General features: G+C 39.7%; 1 protein-coding gene across 2 annotated transcripts in view; it reads left to right on the top strand.

The window, feature by feature from the left end:
- Window positions 1-52: 52 nt before the first annotated feature.
- The window catches only part of FAM172A (family with sequence similarity 172 member A), a 259377-nt gene continuing 236430 nt past the window's right edge, over window positions 53-22999 (top strand). For both annotated transcript variants that reach the window (XM_050986881.1, XM_050986880.1), the window contains exon 1: window positions 53-192. The gene's annotated coding sequence lies outside the window, so the exon portion shown is untranslated. The remainder of the gene's footprint in view (window positions 193-22999) is intronic.

Genomic DNA, 22999 nt, shown 5'->3' with positions numbered 1-22999 from the left:
CCTCCCGCTCCACTTCCGGGCTCCCCGCCGCGCCCCCGGGCGCTGACGTCACCGCGCGCGGACCCCGGAAGTGGAGCCAGCAGGGGGCGGGCGGAGCCGCGCGCGGCACTAGGCCCAGAGCGGCCGCGCGCTCCCCGTGACGGCGCCGCGCGCGCCCCGCTCCGCCGGCGACGGCGCCAGCGGCAGCGCCAGGTACGTGCGGCGGCCCGGCCCGGGCAGCGCCGCCGGCGCGGGGCGCGGGGGAGCGGCGGCCGCGGGCCCTCGGGCTGCAAGGCGCCGGCCGGCCGGCCGGTCCCCGCGCCGCCCGTGGCGGGCGAGTCGGGGTGGCGGCGCCCAGGCGCCTCTCCAGCCCTGCACCTGGGTGAAGACTGCGGGCCCGCGGGTGTCCCGTGTGCTTGGCGTCAGGCCCAGAGCGACGGCGGGAGCGGACGGGGCGGCGGCGGCTGCCCCCGAGCCGTCCGTGCTGCCCACGTGGGCTGCCGGAACGGGTGTAGAAGTACCTGTGTGCCCGTGTCACCGGCGAGGCGGGGAAATGGCCACGGTGTCACTGCCCAGGACTGGCCCCCCGGCTCTGCCGAGCGCTGCGCTGTGCCTGCTGCCGCTCCACGTTGAACAGTTAAAATTTTCTACATAAAATCGAAGGGGTTTTTTTTCCTGAATGTATCCTTACAGTCATTGCTGCAGGTTTTGGTGCTGTCAGCTGCTTTTGCCAAACGAGACTTGCCAGTTTTCCCCGCTGCTTAATGCAAGGTTTCTGTGTAGTCATAAATGATACAAAGTCATTTGAGCGTGATTCTTCTGACTTTATGCTATAGCTGGGTTTGAGTGATAGTTTTCATTCCAAGCATTGCTCTTCTCGTTAGGTGGGATTGAGCACTTCTTTTTAAACTTAAGTTTCTTGTAGTTCTGGCAGCTTGGAAAGGTGCATGAAATACTTGCCATTTCTGAGTTATCCAAATGTAGGGAAATAATTTTCCAGTTTAAATTGTTATTTTTACTTGGTTTTGGTTTGGTAGGGAGAAAACTCAAAATTTGTAATTCTAAACCAGGAGAGATTTGGCTTCTATAGTCCCTTTCCAAAACCCACTCTCTTTGCTTTTTGATTAACTGTTGCCTTCATTTTTCTTTCAAAGATAAATGTTGAAGCTTTTGAGAGAGATTGAACTGGTTTCCTTCCAGATACCTAACTTTTTATGGTGGTGTTACATGAGCCAAGCTGCTCAGAACCACATAAAGACAGCATAACCACAGACACAGACAAAATGTGTTTTCCACTTTACAGGTTTTTTTGCATGAAGTTTTTGGCTAAAGTATTAAGTTTGCATGAGCAGGTAACAGACCTTCTTCAGGACATACCATCGTTGGCAAAAAAGTGTTATAAAAGCAGTAGCAATTACAACATAACTGGATACTTTTGATCTTAATGGAGCACTGATTTGGTGACACTGAAGAGTGGGTGTTAACAATATTTGCCTTCAAAGGGGAAGAAATACCCATAATACAGCAGAAAGGTAGTGTCTTTTCAGTAATCCTTAGTATTTTCTTGGAATCTTTAAGGAGGCAGGGGGGTGAAAGAGAGTGGCATGGTGTTCTGTTACAAACAGAATAGAAGCAGTCTTATGATAGCATCTTGGTTAAAGTATGCCCACAGGTTGTTAAAATTAGGTATTTTGTAACTATGTAGGAAAAAGTGGAAAGGCTCTTGTGTAGGGGAAACTAAAACTTTAACAATTGAGGATAGCGGCTTGGGGTGTGTCAGAAGAGTGTAGTCAATGTGAAAATGCAGAAAGAATGTCTTCATATGCTCCTCTGGGTTTAGAATTTATTAAATCTGCTGTTCTGAGTGGTTTAGATATTATTTCACGTTCCTTAAAAAGAGAAAGAAAAAAGATTATTTGCTGACCAGAGTACTGGTCTTTACAGGGTAGCTCCTTATAGAAGCCCTGGGTGATGCCTGTCGCTGAAGTCACTGCCAGTGCTTACTGCCTGCCTGTCAGCTGGAGGTCTGATGTGCCTGCCACCGCTGGTGTTAGTCTAGGCACTCCCCTGCCCACCTCTGTCAGAGCATGGTGGGTTAAGACGGATGTAATATTTATTGTGTTTAAGCTGACCTGACTCTTTTTGTCTGCAGTAGGTTAGCAGATGCGGGTAGGCGTAGGAATAAGATGAAAACTTCCAGCAGGCCAGCAGTACTGAGCAGCTGGAGGCAGACAAGGGCATCATCATTTCAGATGCACAGCGCACACTCAGACTGCTCTCTTAGTGAAATACCTTTAATTATTCGAGTTTTCTCACCAGTGCCTGGATTTTGTCTGTCTTCTTGAGATTGCCTTTACAGTGATTGTAGCCAATTATAACTATATTTAAATCTGCAAGTTGATTTGACCGTAGTCTTTACTGAATTGCCTTTTATGTACTAGTTAGCAAATGTTTGGGAGAGCTTCTCCTTATAATTACTCAGTAGGGGTTTATCTTTTAGAATCTCTTCTTTTAACTTCACAACCTTATTTTTTTTTTCCCTTGAAGACTCAGCACTGACTCTGGAGGTTTTGCCCATTCCAGGCTCTATAGGAAAAGTCCTGAATACAACTCTATTGCTGGTACTTTGAATCTGACCCACTGTTCCTTTGGGGAACAATGTGCTGTCGTGACTGAGGAGTTTTTTAAATTTACAATAGATTACTGGAATTCTTTGAAGTAAAGCATGCATACAAAGAATGAATAGGTATCTTTTAAATTTTTTTCCACAAGCTTACTGAAACAAACAATGGACATGAAAACATCCTCTTATGAAATTTAATACTGCTCTGTGGATTTGTTTGGTGCTTTAGAAGGACTTTTTTTCTCTTTACAGGTATTGTTGTACGTATATCTACTTAGCTTGCAGATGAGTTTCACAGATTTGTACTGAGTGGAATTCCCAGAGTACAATTTAATGGGTTTAAATTTGTTATTTTTCATTATTATTTTCCAGCATTTTACTTGCTGTGTGGACTTTGAGAGCTTAATATTTAAGTACTCACAGCATTCCAATGTTCTTGTAATGTGACTGAGTTTTATTGGAAAGTGAAAAGATTTGCTCTTATATCATCCTTACCTTTCTGCTTAGCTCATTATCAATTACTTGTTAGTACACTGGTTTTGGTAGTGATTTTTGTTTTATGCCTGAGTGTTTGTATGAATCAGACTGGGACCAAAAGTTATTTACCTCCAGCTACAGACACATTCTGTTAAAAAAGTGCCCAGTGTGCACTTTCATAGCTTGTTCACATTAGATCCCTGTTGCTGGAATGGGCAGCACTCATCTTTGCTTCCTGCTTCCTGCCTTGTCTCTCCAAGCCAAGCAGAAGATTGGCTGGCTGCACAGTGAGCCAGGTAAAGAAGCAGATCCAGCTGATGGAGAACTAGAGATAGGAAATGCTTCTCATTGCTTTAGCTTGCTCACTGACATGAATGCCATCACAAGTAGTAGTGATAGGACACCGGGCAGTGGCTTTAAACTGAAAGAAAGCAAGTGTAGATTAGCTACTAGGAAGAAATTTTTTACAGCAAGGATGCTGAGACATGGGAGCAGGTTGTCCGGAGAGACTGTGTGTGCCCCATCCCATGATGTAGAAGGCCAGCCAAATGTTTTGGGCAGACTAGTCTTGTGAAAGGTGATGTTGCCCATGGCAGGTCATTGAACTAGATAAACTACAAGGTATCTCAAAACCCAAATGCATTTATGACTTTAAGAAATTATGTAGGACTGGAGTGGAGAATCTGGAAGTGGGAGAAGGGCTGAAAGTGTGTCATACAGACTACAGCAGATCATGGATCTGCATCCTGGGTCACCTTGTACTTTGACTGTGGTGAAAGCTTCTCAACCACTTTTCTGAGAAGTCTTTCTAGTGAGTTAATTGGTAGAGATACTGCTGGTGAGGCTGGTGGCCTGCCCTGTGATCTGGTCAAGTCTTCACTGCTTTTAATCCTGTTACACCTTCCTGAAGAGTATTAACCTTCATCTGGATGGAACATCTCTGGTACTGCAGTTTGTATTCTGTTGAGTGTGTATCCAAAGAGGAAAGATGAACCATGTAAGACTTTATCAGGCTAATTTTAGGTGTATCCAAAGAGGAAAGATGAACCATGTAAGACTTTATCAGGCTAATTTTAGGTGTTTCTGCTGTTGTGGTTTCTGTATTCTTCCAGGTTCTGTTGGCCAGCAGACATTCAGGAGAACAGTCGTGCAAAGCTTGCTATATAGACATTTGGCTATTATAGGTATTGATTTTAAAGACATAGGTGAAATAAGTATTGTCTTAGCAGAAACACTTTAAGCTGATTCAATATATTTGGTATGGTGGTTAATTTAGGAAACTTTTCTGTCAGCAAGCAGTTTATTCTCTGTCATGGTTTAACCCCAGTTGACTACTAAGTACCATACAGCCTGTTAGTCACTCCCTTCCCTTTTCCCTCTGCCCCAGTGGAATGGGGAGTGAATTAAGAAAAAAAAGGTAAAACTTTTGCATTGAGCTAAAAGCAGTATAATAACTGAAAGAAAATGAAATACTACTAATGATAATAAATGTAATGAAGAGGAGAGAGAAAGGGAGAACTCAAGACAGACAAGTAATGTGCAGTACAGTTGCTTACCACCTGCTGACTAATACCTAGCCCATCCCTGATAAGCCACCATCCCCCCTTCAGGGTAGCTTCCCCAATTTATATACTGGACATGATGTTCCGTGGTGTGGAATGTCACTTTGGCAAGTTCATATCACCTGTCCTGGCTGTTCTCCCTCTCAGCTTTTTGTGTAGCTACTCACTAGCAGAGCATGAGACAGAAAACTCCTGGACTTGGGGTAAGCACTACTTAACAAAAGCCAAACCAACCACCAACATTATTCTCATCCCAAATCCAAAACACAGCTACACTAACCCAGCCAAAACCAGGACACTCAGGCAGGCAAATGAAAGAATTTTCTTTATTGCATGTCTAGAAGGAGAGATGATGATTCAAATAAGAATTAGCTGTACATGTTGTCAGTTGTACTGCAAGTTAGCCAATTGCAGTGTTGAGTGGAAGTAGGTCCATACCTGAAGTACCAGTAATGTTAGTGCTTATGTTTTTTTAACACTTTTGCATTTAAAGTCAGGCCCAACACACTATATTTTCCCAGTTTCTGCTTTTTTTAGTGTTAATAATTATCAGTTGGTAGTAAGGAATTTTACTAAAAATTTCAAGTCAAATTTTAGGTTAATTTTCCTTTTCTTTTGATAGGGACATGATAAAAATGTTTTGATTGTATTAAAAATATTCTTGATTACTCTCAGATACCCCTAAGCTACTCCAAGATAAAGGTAGTAATAGGTAAAAAGTATGAAATGTAATAGGAAGATAGCTTTGGAAATTGTGAACTATTTCCCAAGATAGCTAGTCTGGCTTTGTCTGAATTACAAACTCCATAAAGTTGCCATTTTCTGTTTGTGGTATATCTTTTAAGGTACTTAATTTGAATTCTCTGGACATTTCAGCAACAATATACATATTCTGCTGACCCATAGAGCTTTCACCCTTAGTGAAAGCTGCTGGTGGAACATGGCAAAAAGCAGGCTCTCTGGTTTCTTGTCATCCCTTGACTGAGGTATATTTTCTCTTAGGAATAGGCATAGTGGACCCCCTCATTGTTCTGTTTTAGGTGAAGAGAGGTGGATTATTATACTTTGGAGCTGTTTTATACTTCTGTGTCTTGGTTTTAGGAGTAATAACGGCTTGTTTGAGAATATGGACAAAGTAATTCTGATTGATCATGTTGTCATGAGTGCCAGGTACTCTCCAGCTTGTCTTCAATGCTGTGTTGAAGACCAAACCTAACAAATAATGTAATGCTTATAGTTTCTTTTGACATTCTGCAGGCCAGGCTTTATAAAGCCTTGCAATGCACATTTGGGTGGCTGTCATGTTTTGGCATACAATACATGCAAATCTAAGTCTCCTTGTTTAACTTAAGAAGATGGTACACTAGCTCTGCATCCTTCTTTCTTTTTTTAGGCACAATGTATAGCAAGCAAATCTTGAAAACATCTTGCTTTTTTTCCTAACAAATGGGCATCTCATTCCTCCTGCAGAATGTGTGTTACAAACCCACCTCAAGAAGGAAAATGTTAAGTGGGCTAGGTTTGAATAAATACAGGCACCACAGTCAAAAGGAAAACTTGAAAGTATTTTAAAGAAGAAACGGGTTTACAGGAAGCCTTGGCAGTGAAAGAGCCATTATATAAAATCATTATTAAAATTTTGGAAATGAGAGATAAATAGATGTGCTTATGCACACAGTCTGTATGTCTTGAATAATTATCATTGTAGTGAAACAGTATCTCCCCATTGAAGCATACGATTAAGTCTTGTGAAATAATGTCTGAATGAAAAGAGAATTCTGTATCTGTATGTTGGTATCTCCCATGCTGCAGGAGTGTGTTAACATAGCCTATCTGCAATGCTAGGAGGAAGATTTCAGACCAAGCATAGCCATCAAAATCAAAGCCACTATAAATGCAAACTTGCATTTGATACATACTGAGCAATAAGTGAAAAATTGGTGGGAGTTTCCTTATACTTTATTTTAAATGTTTGCATTTTGGAATAGCAGAATTTGAATTTTGGAAACATAAACTATTTCCTATCACAGTGGTCACTGCTTGAGTCCTTCTTTTGTGCTCTCTTTATTTCTTTCTTGGCCATGCTGGCTGATCAGGCTAAAAAGTTTTTAGGCCACAGCTGTATCCTTGTTATGTCACCTCAGTTGCACCAGGTGAAAATTGATAAATTAAAAGTATACTCTTAAAAAAAAAAAAAGAGGAGGAGGAGGCAAAAGCAAGAAAGGAAGGTAGTTTTCACTCAGATCAAGTCCCTGTTTTGGTTTAACTCAGATATGATTCCCTGAACTGGTACTCTGTGCATTGCTGCAAACAGTTCTGTCAGCTGAGAGGGATAGCATGGGTAGGGGGTGGGACTGCTAAAGTCGTTTTGCAAAGATGTGTTTGTGAATATATCTTTTGATTCCAAGACCTGGGGGCAGGAAGGGTCTTTGTTCTGTATTTGCTCTCTGTGAAACAGTGGGGTACTTGTTATCTGCCTGGATGAAGTTGAACATAGCATTCCCTTGGCTTGGATTTAACATTTCTCAGTATAAGAAATTGTCCTCAATTTTTAGAAACTTTGAGCGTGTTCTGATAATAGCAGCATGAAGACTCCAGGTTATTTCACTCTGTGTTATGTCCACTGTGATAATGAAACTTTTATTTCCATCAAGAAGCAATATGTGCTTAACCACCTTGCTGTGTGAGCTTTCGTGTCTGTAGCAAACCCCAGCTAGTATCCTGACTTGTACTTTCTTTATTAAGACATGATTTTTTATTGTCAGTGACTCAGAAACAGACAGTGACATTTTTGGCACACAGTACCTTTTGTTCTCTGTTGTTGCTCTTTCTAAATAGGTTATATCTCTTGAATTGTAACATTACATTCATGTGAATCATCCTATCAACTTCACTAACATCAAATACGTTGCATGTACATTCCTGCAGGAGAGCTCTAAGTTCTTGTTCATTATCTTTCAACATAATTCTCTGGGCAATTAAAGATTTAAATTTTTTTTTTTTGTCTTTTCATTCTTTGTTCTGTTAGTCCTATTATCCTTATCTTCCTTTCTGGTGAGTGTTTAAGTAGTCATAAAAATTAGGGTAACTCCCTAAGGAATAATTGTGAGAGGACTACACCAAAAACCCCAGAAGCTTGAATTTTTTTCTGTTTGAGGTAGTTGGTTGAAGCAGGAATGAAGGAACAGAAATATACAGAAATGGAAGCTCCAAGTCTGTAAGGATATCAACCCCTACCTGCATTTTCTTGAGATGAAAGATAAAACTATTACCTTGTTTATTTCAGACACTGAATTTTTCAAAGCTAGTAGTGTGCTCATTTTGAGAAGCTCTGATTTTGCCTTCCCAGTAATGTCCAGAGGCAACCTTTTTAAGAACATTGTTTTAAAAATACCAGAGGTCTCATGGTCTTTAGAGATTGCTACTAACAGGGATATAAGAAAGCTTTATTTCTGTGAGAATGTTTAACTATTTAGCTTTCAAAAGGAGCATGGTGGTAGATAAGATAGTGTTTTTTCTTTGGTTGGTTGTTCTAAATTGAATTTATCATTCACAGTATAGGACAGCAGATAAATAATTTTTAATGTTTTGCTTTGTGGAAAATGGTGGTAGATAGACCTCCTCCCAAAAAATATACTGTGAGGGTGGTCAAACATGGGAGTGGGGCCCAGAGAAGTTTTGAAGATGTGTTGCACATCTTCAAAACTTGACAAGTGTGTAAGCAGCACATTCTGGTAACACTTTTCAGCTGACCTCCAAAGGGATGTATAGATCTATACAAGGTATACCTTACCATATACATGGTGCTGTGTGGCTGTGTGCTTTGGTGTTTCGGATTAGGAAGAGGGTTGTTGGTATGGTCTACTTTTGTGCTGGATATCAACCTCAGTATTGGTGTGTAAGAATCTCCAGCAATTCTACCTGTGCAAGACATGCTGTGCTCTCCTTGTTTGGGCGTGCCTGCCAACACTGCAGAACAGCTGACTGTGCTTGTTCTGCCACAGGGCTGTGGTGAGGATGTGCACTGTCAGTGGACAACAGGGAGTGTGGTCTGAAGAAAGCTCTTAATTTGCTGTGTCATTTCTGTACTCATTCTGTAATGGCAGGATGAATGAAACCAGGGCACTGGAGCTGGTGTGGACAAAGAGATCTTGGGAACAAGGAATTGAGTTGTCAGTGTCTCTGTGAAAGCTCTTGATATGAAAAGACAACTGAGAACTTGGTGAGGGAACAGAATGGTGCTAGAAGCTCTCAGGAAGGAATGTGAGGTCAAATAAGACAGTGAGCTTGTGAGAGAAATAGGAGAGGATGATTGAAAGGCATTTAAGTATGGAAAAGGAGGAACTGGGGTTGGGAGAAACGTGAGGGTTATACTTAAAACTCAAGAATGTTAGACAAAATACTGAGTGGCTCCTCAGTAGTGAAGTGAGTATCTTCATTCAGTGCATTGACGAAGGCAGAAGTGCAGTGGAAAAAAACCATATGATTATGCCTTCTATATTGGGTTCTTGCAGCAGGGTTTCGGTTGCAGAGGTCTGTAGGTGAGAAGCTGCAAAAAGAAGCTTCCTACATGTCCAGCAGACCCAGTGCCAGCCAGCTCCAAGATCAACTTGCTGCTGGTCAAGGCTGTACCTCTGCAACCCGTGGAGGTTTTCAGAGGGGCAGGATGGTGCCCAAAGGAGCTTTCCAAGACTGTATTGGACAGAAACATAGATATAGATAACACTGCCTTAGAGAAGTAGTTGAGAATAGAGATCTCTTCTTTCCTCTTTGTGTTTTCCTCGTTGTTTTCTGTATGAGACTGGGCTTTTGCTGTGCAGGTGCTGAACCTTTTTTGTGCAGGTGGTTTTAATTTTGGTGTTCCCCGGTACGTGTAGACTTAGCATTGTTTTGGTACTGTGCCTTTGGGTAAGGAAGGCACAAATTTTGGCTTTTTCATGCACATTGACTCAGAATCAGAAAGGAATTCCTGAGAACAAAGAACAGACCCCTGAGACCATGAGCTCTTAATTCTTGTTCAGCCAGATACTGCTCATACTGATTCTCATATCCCTTTTCTTGTCATTGCTGGTCATTGCTGTTGTGGGAGGTAACTAACTTGTAAATGTATGTGTGCGCACACACACGTACACCCTATCTGTATATTTCATGTGCACTTTTGCTTTTTCTTATCTTCACAGAATGGTAGAGTTGTTGACATTGGCAGGGACCTCTGGAAATTGTGTATCCAATCCCAGTACTCAGAGTAGGATTAGCTAGAGCAGATTACTTGTGGCAGTGTATAATAAGTTTTGAGTATCTCCAAGGACAGAGATTCTGTAACGTGTTTTTATGATCCACTCTAATCACAGAGGAGCAAAGTGAGCTCTCTGTGGATTATGGGTAGAATCCCAAAAGTTTAATATTCCCTGAAACAAGATTAGAACCAAATTAGGCTTAATATTGATGCCAAAAATTTATGTTTTGTTTAACAGTAAAATAAGCAAAGAGAAAGAAAGAAAGAGAAAAAGAGGTGAGGGGTGGGAGGACAGGAAGAGTGACAGAGACATGTTATGTAGAAACATAACACCCCTCCATGGGTCTTGATGTCTCATTTATCCTCTGGTCTTCTGGGTTGTGAGGGCCCCCCACCAACAAAGAATAGAATCCAGTGGATTAATAAACATTTGGGCTAGGTGGGAATGCCCAGGTACCTACCCTGAGGAGGCAAGTTTGACGCTGTCCCTTGCAGGACTGTATATCAGTTGTATGATTTTGCATCATGTGCAGTGCTCTGGTGCAGGGTCTGGGGAACCATTCAGAGGGCATTTAATGGACCATGATACCCCCCTGAGCAGCCCCTGACGTGAATGTCCCATAGATGTGGCTTTTCTGACTGAACCAGTTTGAGTAGGAAGATGGGTGTTTGTTGCCTCTGACCAGAGATTTTTCACCACTCACCCAAAACCTTCTCCTCCTTTATTTGGTCCGGTGGGGGGTGTCTGTACAAACCTGGTCTGAGTAGATAAGACAGCTGCTGGGCTTCATCCTCCTGTGGAGTATTCTTCTCCCCCAGCCCAGACCTAAAAATAGCGCCATTTTTATCTTAAATTACCTTACAGTCTAGGGCCTCAGCCTAGGGAGCCCATACAGGACGCAGTGGTCTTTGGTGCAGCTTTGTTGATGCACAAAAATCCTTCATAAAAATGTTTAAGCCATAAACTACAATATTTCAGTCTCTGACACCTGTCTGGGTGCCTGCTCCAGTGTTTGAGCCCCATTGGGTTAAGGAAGTTTTTCTTTACGTTTAAATGACCAGTTTAAACGTATATTGTATATTACCCCATTGTATATTACCTTCTCACTGAACAACAATGGGAAGACTAGTTCAGTGGTCTTTTGTCTTCTCTGGCATTTAATGAACATTCATTATACTCCTCCCACTCCACCCTGACTTTTCTCCCTGCTGAGTAGTCTTGTTTATCTCAGCCTGTGCTCAGATACCAGATGCTCCAAGCCCTTAACCATTTTTGCAGCCTTTTGCTGGTCTCAGTTCCGTATGTCTGGAACATCTGGAACTGTCACGGTATTCCAGATGTGTATAGAAGTGCAGAGTAGAGGAGAAGGATCATGTCCCTCCACCTGCAGGCAATGCTTTTCCTAAAGCAGGATATCATTGAAAGGATCTTCACTGCTATGTTTCTTCAGGTCTCATTTTAAACAACTGGAAAATAATATATATAGTCTAGGTATATAGATATATAGTCTAGAAAATATTTCCTATTCTTTCTAAATTTTGGATTTTCCCTTTCCAAGCTCTATTAGCTTGAAATAGTATTATGTTTTGTGAAGTTTCAGAGACAGTAACAGAAAAAGTGTATTCATTGGAGGGAAGAAATTTGCTCCAGCTGATTCTTGCAAAAGTGAGGAATATTTGGAAGCACAGTAATTTTTACATATCAACATAAGTAGGTAATTGCTTTCCATTTAGTTTGTACCTTATCCTTGGGGTAATTAAACACCTGCCTAGTTAAGACATACTTAACCAGAAATATAAAATTAGTGTTTCTGTGCTATTCTGGGCTTGGTTTTAAAGCACTTGAGTCTTAAGTTCAAATAATTATCAATTCTGCTTACATTTGGGATTCTGTTAGTTTTGATTGTCTCTGAGGACTCTGTTCTCTCCTTCCTTTCCGCATTTGTTTAAATCTTCATCAGATTTTTTGATCCGCCTTCCAAGTTTCTATGAATGCTAAATTTCTGCTAAATTTCATGTACATCAAGAGAGCATGTATTTTGTCTAGCATTGCTGATCTTTTATTCACAAGATTTGGGGTTTTGTTGTGTCATGGTTTGAGCTTGGCGCAATGTCAGTGTTTCTATGAGAATACTTCTTTCTCTGGTATTTACTGTGAGATGTGATCAGAGACAGAGCAGAGCAGGCTCTAACTTAAGACTGAAAGAAAAAAAACTTTATTAACTTAAAACTATAAGGAAAAATACACAGAACACAGGATGAAAACTTTATAAATTTCTTCCTCCTCCCCCTACTAAATTTTTAATTTTGTTACTACTTTTTAGATCACTCACTTTCAGGTTGTTACTATTTTTTAGATAATTCTCAATTCTTCGAGAAGAGAGGAGTCTCTCTTGCACTACAGACTTCCCCAGGAAACAGTCGAAACATCTCGTGTTTCTGTGTCACGTGTGGCACTGCCCAGAGAACATTTTGCTATCGTGACTTCTTTTTTCTATGTTCAGTGCTTTTACCACTGCACATGGACTAGAGCTGCTTCTAGGGTTTTTTTCTTTAAGGATGCTTTGTCTAGTTCTAAAAAGAGCACAGTCCCTCTCCTTTTGGGATACCTGTCCCTCCCAAATTTCATTTCTTGGGGCTGAGGGGTCTCTTGAACAGAAATCATTTTCTTCTTCTTCGAAGACGGAGGACACTACTACCACGTTTTTCACTTGTCGTCTCTGTGTCACTCACTTTTACATCACTGCACTCTCTTGGCTCTGAACCATTGCGTCCCCCTAGAATCAGTCTCTGTGTCACAAGAACTCAAAAGTTTTTCCATAGTGATTCAAGAAAAAGTCTAGTCAAAGGCCACTCTATAATCTTTTTCTACTTCAGATTTTTCTCAGCTTCTCTCAATGTCTTTCACTTGCTTATTTTTTTGCTATCTCACTCTATCTCATTAACTTCAAGAAAAATCAGCATTTGCAAAGTTTCCATTATCTCAAGAAGAGTTAAAAGTCTCAGGCTCTGCCAGTTTAGTTCATGAACTCTCACAGCTGGCTGCCCTGCTGGGCACCCTCTCCTTCTCCTTTATGCCAGTCGCGCTATCACAGGCACAGGCTGCTCTCTCCCTCTCTCCCTCGGGGTGGGGGATGAGAAATAGCTACTCGAAGCCTTGTAGTGCTTCTCTACTCTTCAGCCCAGGCCTAGCCTACTTCCTTCTGGCCGCATAGCTCCCCTCCCCCCACCCCGCCTAGCTTAGAGCCGGGCAAGGGAAGGTCTGTTCTCTTCCAAGACCAGAACTTAAAGAGAGTTTCCCCTGGGAGTTCACAGCTTTTAACCCCCTGTGTTCTCAGAAGCGTATCCATGCCCTCAGTAAACAACCTAAGTGCCAATATTAAAATCTGAACACCGATTAGCGTGACCACACCATCTTCAAAAAAACCTAATTTCCTCTCAAACCTAGACATGTTGCTATTTGGTGTAGGGCTTTTTTTTGTCAAATTTTCCATCTGTTTTCCCCTGTTTTTGTACAGTAGCATTTAGTAACAAAACATGGTGAGTCTGAAAGTTTTGGTTTATCCAAGATTTTTTTTCCTCTTTTCCTTCTTCACTAGCACAAGGAATTTAGGACAGACCATTTTTGCTTCTTTGCCCTATGTCATGTTTTTAAGCTGTTGCAACTGAAATGCTTCTTCCACTTTCATTTTGAAGTAGGTTAAAAATGTAAAATATTAGAGGGTTAGCTACATTATTGTGTGCATATTTGCAGCATGTTTTTGCTTACTGTTCTGTAGTTGATATAGTACTTTCCTTTGAAGATTCATTTTGTCCTGTGTGTATACTGCTAATGTGACCATGTAGTGCTCAGTACAGCATTAATTTAATTACAGAAAAAAAGAATTCTTTACACAATGATACTTCATAGGTAGTGCTGTTTTAGCACATATTTTGAAAATTATCAGTTGTTTGAGAAAATGTTTATATTGCCTACAACATGCTTTTCAGGACTCTATTGTGCTCAGTGAGGCTGATGCTACTTTGTGTTTTTCCCCTTCAACACGCTGTTTAATGTATCTCTCCTTTTCTTGTATTAATTTTTTTCTTGGGAATCGATATGATCAGCTACTGTAGAGATTGATGTAAAGAATTTTACATTAGTCCTTAGTAAAAATGTATGTTGTTCATGATTTTTTAGAGTGAGACATTATCCGTCTGATCAAAAGATGACATAGAGGTAAAATAATTTTAATGTATTCTGTACTCTTTTCCTGTAGTTACAGTTTGTTTAACGATGAACATTGTTGTAGTTATTATATTTTTCAGCTACAATGCTATTCTAATTTCTAAGTTGTGTTTAACAGCAATCAGTGGGAATTTTAGAAATTGAATGGAACAGAGAAACTGGAAAAAACTTACTTTGGGTTAGATTAAAAATTTCTTAGAAAGAGACTCTGTTAAGCTTGTTTAGTTTGCCAGAAGAAAGAGATAAGACTTGGCTGTGGTGTTGAATCATGTAAGGGAAACAGAGAGGAAACTTAACATACAAAGGTGTAGAATAATTAGTGACTGAAGCCTGAAGCCAAATTAATTAAAACTGGAAATCAAGTACAAAGGTCAGTGACTAGCCTTTCAGAAATCACAGCAATTGATGGACTTTTTAGCTCTAATAACTTAAATTTTGCCATGGATGCCTTTCTGTAAGAGCTGCTGTAGTTAAACGTAAGTTACTGTCAGAGACTGGTAGCTGAAGAAAATACCCTCTGTTTAAGAGAACATAGTTGATTTTGAGGGACTGCCTTAAGCTGTGAACCTTCCACGAAAAAATGAGGAATCTCCCTGTGTCTTTCTCCTCTTGCTGTATCTTGTTATCTTGTGTCTTGTTTATCTGTACCTTTGCATTAGGCGGTACTTGGCTGATCCCTGCTCAATCACATTCTGCACTTACAACAATTAAAGACAGTTTTTCTCCTTAGTAGGGATTCCTTCAGACTGGTAGGAAATACAGTGCTTTCAACAAAGTGGACAAAGAATTTTGCAATGTTGGTTTAGAATGACTGAAGCTTCTTTAGCCCATGTCTTTTAGTGGTTACTGCTAGGGCAGTGTTTAGGCTTAAGGCTAAACCTGTCCTGTAGATACATCTGTATAACCTCATTGAAGTAGTTCATCAAACAAGTAGAATTTAATTTCTTCAAGGATTTTGCTTTATAGCGTGGAAAGTAAAAGTATGAGTATGTATGGCAAAAGGATTGAGAATAAAAAGTGAGCACTTGGTCCACATTTTTTCCTTCTGGCTTTCAAATTAAAGGTGCAAATGAAATGGCCAGATTATTGTCATAATTATCATCTGCATTTGTGGACAGCTGTAATCCATCATGCAGGAGGACTAGGCCGGGAGGAATTGTTTAAAAGAGATATGTGTGAAGTTCTGCTGTGAGAATGGTATAATTCCCAAACAGCAAGCAGGAGATGTTATGACTGGCAGAGACGTTGTGCTTAAAAGAGGCTGGGAGTGCTGCTGGATGTCAAACTGAACAATGTGCCCTTGTGTCAATGAAGTCAAATTGATTCTCTCGTATTGGTAGGTGATGTGCTAGGGTGCTGTTCTGGTTTGTCCCCTGTTTTCAAGAGAGATACTGATGAAAAATTAGAGAAGGTCCAGCAGATAATCACCAGGATGATGTGTGTTAGAAGGACGATTAGCATGTTAGAGAACTCAGCTTTTGGAGAAAAGTTCAAGAAATTTGTTTAGGTTGGAAAAGACATCTTCAAGTTCAGCTGTTAACAGCTCTGTCAAGTCCCACCAGAAACGATGTTCCTAAAGTGCCACATCCATACATCTTGTAAATCTCTCCAGGGATGGTGATTATACCACTACCCCAGGCAGCCCGTTCCAGTGCTTGACAGCCTTTCCAGAGAAGAAATTTTTCTAATATCTGATCTAAACCTCTCTTTGTGCATCTTGAGGCCATTTTCTCTTGTTATTTGTGAGAAAAGCCCAACCCCCTCATTGTTGTAGCGAGCAGGAAGGTCTTCCCAAGCCTTCTTTTCTCCAGGCTAAACATGCCCGGCTCCCTCAGGCAATGCTCACAATACTTATGCTCCAGACCCTTCACCAGCTTCTCTGCCTTCCTGTGTACATGGTCCAGCACCTCAGTGGAGAGACAGCTTGGAGAGGTTTCATCAGTCATCCAGTACCTAGAAGATACTTGTGAAAGAGAAGCTGTTTTCTGCTCAGAAGGATGAATAATGAGAGCAGAAATTTCATCTCAATGTAAGGAAAAGGAAATCTTGGAATAAGTTTCTGAAAAGCATGGTGGAATTTCCCTCACTGGAGATATTTAAGGCTCATCTTGGCAACACCATAGCTTACTTCATCTAAAGCCCTGTTAAAAAGGTAGTGAAATAAGGTCCAAGAGAAGGTTGTAGACGAGATAATTTCCCAAGATTTTTTCCTGCCCAGACTACTCCATGATGTTGTGGTTACAGCTTTTTTTCACTCTTGGCTCTGGACAGAGGTAGCAAGGTTCAGGCAGTAGCAAACTCTGTAAATAAATACGGTTACAATTACTGACAGGTACTTGATGGAATGTTTTTTTAATATAAATATTGTATTTTTAGTCTTTAAAGCTGAACTGGTAAAGAAAATAAGACTTGCATTGCTTTTTTATTTTTGTTATTTTTAATCTTTCATGAAAGAAAAGATGTACTAATATGGAAGAAAATTAAAAATGCAAGTTTGATGCAGTCAGAATTAAAATAATTATTTAAATATTGCGCTAAAAGGAATAATGCATTTATATTATTCACATTTTATATAATATATTTATATATCTATGTTGTAGTGCTACATTATGACAATGTAGCAGAAGTAAATCTGAGGGCTGCAGGTATTTCACAGGGCTATCTGCTTTGCTTGCCAGGTAGTTGAAATTAAGCAGTGCTTGGTTCAGCTGGCCATATAGCACATGCTGCCTCTCACACGGGGGGCAGAGCAAAGACAGTTGAGGTACTATATTAGTAAAGCCTGCAGAAATCATAAACATTGAAGAAGCAAGTGTACTATAGGAAGAAAAGCTGTGGGAAGTGCTGTATGGCAGATCTCTTGAGGCAGACGTTGCCACAAAGAAGAGGTATGTATACTATGGGAATTTGGGCTTTTTAGTCTGATTCTGAAATAAGATAACTTGACGATGAACTGATGTCTTCAGTAGCCCTGTGTGCTCTTTTCAGTTGTGTATGATTTGATTCTGCATAATGTTTATCTGTTTTGTATATTTTTGTGTCATCTGCAGTATTTGCATTAGATGCAGAGTAGTCAGGTGAGGTGGTGATACAGATTTGCATCTGCACATTTCAGCAGATGTTGGAGGAAGCAGATGTGTTGTAGAAAACTGAATGTGCCTCTTACCTTTATTTAACCTCCTTTTGTGCGCCTCTCAGCCCAGAGTCTGAGGCAGAATCACAAATATCTTGCTGTTAATAAAGATCTGGGCTACAGACCTGGATGCACTGTATTTCCATCTGATTTGCATGTGCTCTTTTCAGGAGTCTTCTGTTCATGGCAGACAGTCCTTCGTAAAGTCATGCTGTTACTGAAGAGCAAAGGAGGAGAGGGGGATAAAGGAATTTTAAAGTACTAGACACACAGGCATATGTCTAGGGTTTTTTAGCAGCTTTTGATGGTGGCCTGAGCAGAAACCATTGCCCTAGAGTTTTCCGGTTTCTCTGTCTTTCTTCTGTGGCACTCTGGAAAATTACTTTGGTGTCTCTCGTAAGAGAAGACTCTATTAATAGTCTTCAAGTTTTTCTCTGTTCAGAGGCATATTTCTCTCCCAACTGACTCATGGGATTTCTTGAGAAAAGATGATGTTAAAAAAAAATTTCTTTGTCCTGTAACTGCTTAGTATGTGCAGCAATGAGGCTATTGAGAGTCAGTCTTCCCCACTCCATCTTTCAAGTCAGAATCCTTTTAAAACCAGCAATACAAAGTACAAGCATCTAAATGTCATCCAAACCCAGTTTTTTTATAAACTATCACAGGGCAATATCAGCTACGTTATGAAGTAATGTCCTACCAAAATGACCTCCTTGTAATGTACACTGCCTGGAAAACCTTATTCTGTAAATAAGGAGCATAAACAAATAAGCACACAACTGTTTTCCAAATTGTTTTATTGTCTAAATTTTTCTTTTCTGTCCTCATCAGCTGAGATATAGGCCCATGAAATAATGGAAAGGAAATCACCCACTAATTATAGCATCATTGCATATTACATAGACTTTTCCTGCTACTTCAATTGTGGGATGTTAGTTCTTCATAAACATTAGTTCTTTGGATTTTCCCTCACATCTGCTTTTTGTGAAGGATTACCTCCAACTTTTTAGAGGAAGGTGATGGTGAAGGCATTTTGAAATTAATGTCTTAGTCATTAGTGTCCATTCATGTCAGGTGCTGAGATTAGGAAAGCTAAAGAAGGTTCTTTGAATTTCTTAAGCCAGGAATCCACGCTGAATTTCCTGCTGGGGAAATGAGAAATATACAAAAAGAGGTTATCTGCTAACATTTTATCTTTTAGGTGCTGGGTATGAGTCACCTGCAAATTTCTTCTCTGAATAGGATTCTCTGGGCAGCATTCTCCTACCTTCACCCCATAGTCACTTTTTCTGTCCCCTGGCCTGATTCATTAGATTACTGTCTGCTTAGCTCAACAGAAATAGGGTCCTGTATAACTAATTAATAGTTTGCATATTTAAGAAAGTACTCTGTTGTGGTGTTGTGGTTAGCCACAATAGGTGAGCAAGTCCTTCCTCTGCCTACTCCTTCAGTCTCGAAACAGTGGATGGGGCAAAGAACTTGAAGGGTAAAAGTGAGAAAACTCGTGGATTGAGATAAAGACAGTTTTATAGGAGAGGTAAAAGCTGTGCACAGCAACAAAACAAAACAAGGAATTGCAAATACTCAGCCATCCTCAGGAAAGCATAGCTTCATTGCATGTAATGGTCACTTGGGAAGACAGACACCATCATTCCATACATGTCCTGTTTCATCTTCTGCAAATTTTATTGCTGTGTGTCATAATGTGGTTAGTTGGTCTCAGCTGTCCTGACTGTTCCCTCCCAGCTTCTTGTTCACCCCTGCCTGCTGCTGGCGCATGGCAGCACATGGAAGCAGGGAAGCACATGGAAGGAGGGGGAGCCCTTGATGCTGTGTGAACACAGCTCAGCAGTGTTAATGAGGCTGTTTTCAGCACAAATCCAAACCCTTCAATCTACTAGGAAGAAAACTGACTCTCACAGAGAAAACCAGTACAAGTACTCAAAGCTGTTGCTGCTGCAGATGATAATTTCGATCTTTGTGTTTGGTTGATATACCATTATATTGTCAACATCACAGAGGCTGTGTTGAGTTTGTGCTGCCTCTTTTTCTGTTATTTTGACATATTTTTTTGCTTGTGTTAATATGGATATGCTTATGAAGGTATTTTTCAGCATTTCAAGTTAAACCAAAGTCATTAAAATCCTAATGTGTGGAGTTGGGTTGACTCTGCTTGGTGTAATGAGTTGCTGACACACCCTGCTAATGCTTGGGGCTCCTAGTCCATTGTTTGAACTTATGGGGTGAATAAAACTGGAAAGGTGATTGTTGTGCTACTAGATCAAACTTTAGAGCAGAGAGCAGTCATGTACTTTATTAGCAAGTTCTACCACCATTTGGTAGTGTACACAGATCTACTGAGATTCAGGGACTTAAGGATTGTTGACAGTTTCTTGGTATTCTAAGTCGTTACTTCTGCCCTTCTAGCATTTATCAATCCCTTACATATTTTGTCTGCCTTTTGCAGAGGTATGGAGCATGCTCTGGACAAATAGGTAAATTTTCTTGAAATTCTAGTAAGTCTTAGTAGGTCTGTGTTAAATGCATGAGAAAGGCCATTTTAACTTCAGCAGAGCGGGACAGGCTTTAAGGGTAATTAATGGCAAGAAGCACATAGTACTAAGCTGGTCCTCTGAACCTAGATTTCTGATCTCTAAGATAGAGATGCTGTCTTTAACATGGAGTAGCTGTAGCTGCTCATTAATGTCACCAGAACTGACCACAAGATGCTGTCTCTGAATCTTCTTATACTAGAGGTAGACATTTTTCTAAACCATTTAGTCTGAAGGAGACTGGAAATAATAGCCTTTCAGAGCTGAAGTTGGTAAACCAATAAGCACTTAAAAATACAGTCTTTTAAGTGAGGGAAAGTGAAGTACAACCTTAATTGATGCAGTTGTTACTGATGCCATCTGTAGTGCCCTAAAAGTGGGAAAAGATAAAATCTAATTAGACAGAAAATACTGCTAAGATAAATTATTGGCTTTTTGTTCTATTGAGCCAATACTGACTAGGGACTCAAGGCAAACTGTCACCCAGTCATCTCTTTGAAGAAAAATTGGGTCTTAATCGGTCATCAGCTACATTATACAGATCTAAGCCATACTTGTTCCTAGCTTGCTTGGGATGTCAGTTTACAAAGAGTAAGACTCTCATTCTGTTATGTTTTAATAAAAGAGTGCAGTACAAAGAATCATTCTGATAACACCTCCTCATTGTGTCCAGATAAGCCTGAAGGACTTTTTGAAGATACTTGTGTGTTTTGTTCTTATTTCTGTCTTTTTGTTAATGCTACAGTAATTTATAGCTTTTATTTGGAGTATTTGTAATATTGACTTAGCTTCTGGTATTGCTAATTTAGAGAAAATCATGTACTGTGTTTTTGTCTCACTTCTGTCTGCATTTGCACAATGAAGAGTGTTTTAAGTATGATGAAACCTGCGTATGTGTACCATATGTATGGATATGTCATGGTGTTGTATGGTATCAGTTTGATTTAAAAAATACAACTGTTATGCCATCACAAGGTCTGTAGTCCAAGGTTCCAATACCACTTTTACAGGCAACAATATGAAATATGTGTATGTTCTCTTATGTGTGTGTTTTTAAAAAATTAATTTATTGACCATTTGTTTCTGAGTCTACCAGTTTCTGTAATTACATAAGCAGGGGTATAATGAAAATGCAGCCTCATTGGCTCATGTGAAACCATGAAACCAGAATATTTCTGTGTCAAATTATTTTAAGTATTGCAGGGGATGGAGTTAAAGAGGCACAGAATATGTATAAGATACTTTGTGTCAGAATATGTAAATTTTCATGCATAAGCAAGATACACTCAAGTAAATATACATAAACTTAGTTGTGTAACTATTTCTTCAGGTGAAATAGTAACTTGTGTTTTAGGAAGTATGCTTGCTGTGTGTAGCTAAAAAAACCCACAGAGGTGTTTTCAAATGACTAATCTAAGTAATTGTATGAGTAACACATTTAAGAGCATCAATACAATAAGAATATCACATTTAAAGTCTGTATTTATTACAAGAAACTTGATGGCATTTGTGAATTATGTGAAGTGGTCAGTATATGCAGTTGAAGAGCTGGGATTTGAAATTAATACTGAGAATAAACTGCAGTTTGAAATGAATGCCAAGAATAAGCTACAATTCCTGCTTTGCCTATATGGAACCACTCAGAATTTCATAATTTTCCAGTGTTTATTTTTGTACATTAGTAGTGGATATGGCACCTCTCTGTCAAAGAACAGAAATCCAACTCTCTCAAGTAATTTCTTCTCTTAGCTAATTAAACAAGTATCACTGACAGATTTTAAAAAAAAAATCCTGTATTCACAGAAACAGCGCATAACATGCTGTGTACTTGTTCCATCCTCATGATACCAAGTCCTGCCTCCAGTGGCTGCTGTAACAGTTTTGTACTTTGTCGAAAAGAATTGTAAATTCTGTCTCTCAAAGCTAAATTCAGATTTATTTATTTTGGTGCTTTTAGCTTTGCAGTTGAACTGTTACCTACTCAGTGGCAGGGTCTTCATCTAATAAAGGAAGAAGAATGTTATCCATGGCAGAGACAAGAATGGCAAAGATTCCTGGTCTCTGCATTGATTTATCTGATCAGGGGCCAGGGGTCTTGCTTTCCAAAGGAAATCTGTTCAGATAGATTTTATATTTCTTCCCTTGGCTAACAACAAATGTTTGAGGACCTGTATGTATTTTGTTAACTGCATTAACTTGCCTATACAAAATTCTGAATTTTCAAATGTTGTGTAGGGACAACTGCTAAATTTCATATGACTAGAGTAATTTTAATCTGGTCCATTACAAAACGCTATCATTGTAATTTTTTGGCACTTTGAATAATTTTAACTGAATTTACTTTCTTTTCTATATGCTTTACTAGAATATGCTGGAATTTATTAGAATATACTACTATGTAGAATATAGTGGGTTTGTGCTGCAAATGTGCAAACAAGATGGACAAGATTTTGTATTTGGTACTGTTTTTTCAATGGACTGCTTGGGAGCATCTGAATATTTAATACCATCCATGTGTGGGGGATCAACATTTGAATCACAAATATTTGCATAATAATATTTTTATATTATTTAATAATTATTGATATTCACATTGACAGCATTATAGGCTAGAAAATGCACAAAAAATCTCAGTGGTTTTGCTGCTATTTTTGTAATTGCTTTTGTTATGAGTGGTGACTAAAGGGTTGGACAAAAGATGCACATTTTAACTGAATCATGTCATAATTTATGAAGTACTCAGTATAAACAGACCTTTCCTTTACAACTCCATTGAAGTTGTGTCTTTAAAAGACTCTTGTAAACTGTATTGCTGTTTTTCATCAGCTTTGTCTGAACAGTCTTTACAAAGAAAGGTGTCAAAGTCTGCCATAGTTCCAACTTGTAAAATGGATTATTGGACTTTCTAGACCCCCAAGTTTAAAAGACCAAATCACAACAATCCTTCAAACCCTCTCCTTAGTTAATAACTATCACCTCCTTAAATTGCTGTATTACTCCTTTAATATACAAGAAAATGTGTTACAGGTTTTCTCTATGTAGAATAAAAAAGTAGTCTTTATTATGCTAAGTTTATTTTTTTTTCTGCTGTCTATGGAATGAACTGCTGTTACTTAATCATTTTGGGGTTCTTTCTTGCAGGTCTAAGTATTAGCCAATAGTACAGTGGGTGAATCCTGTTACTGTTTTGACAAGTTACAATTGAGTTC

Source organism: Serinus canaria, chromosome Z, assembly GCF_022539315.1.
Source record: "Serinus canaria isolate serCan28SL12 chromosome Z, serCan2020, whole genome shotgun sequence".
Lineage (NCBI taxonomy): Eukaryota > Metazoa > Chordata > Aves > Passeriformes > Fringillidae > Serinus > Serinus canaria.
Note: the sequence above shows the minus strand (reverse complement) of the source record. Positions and strands in the feature narration are given on the sequence as shown.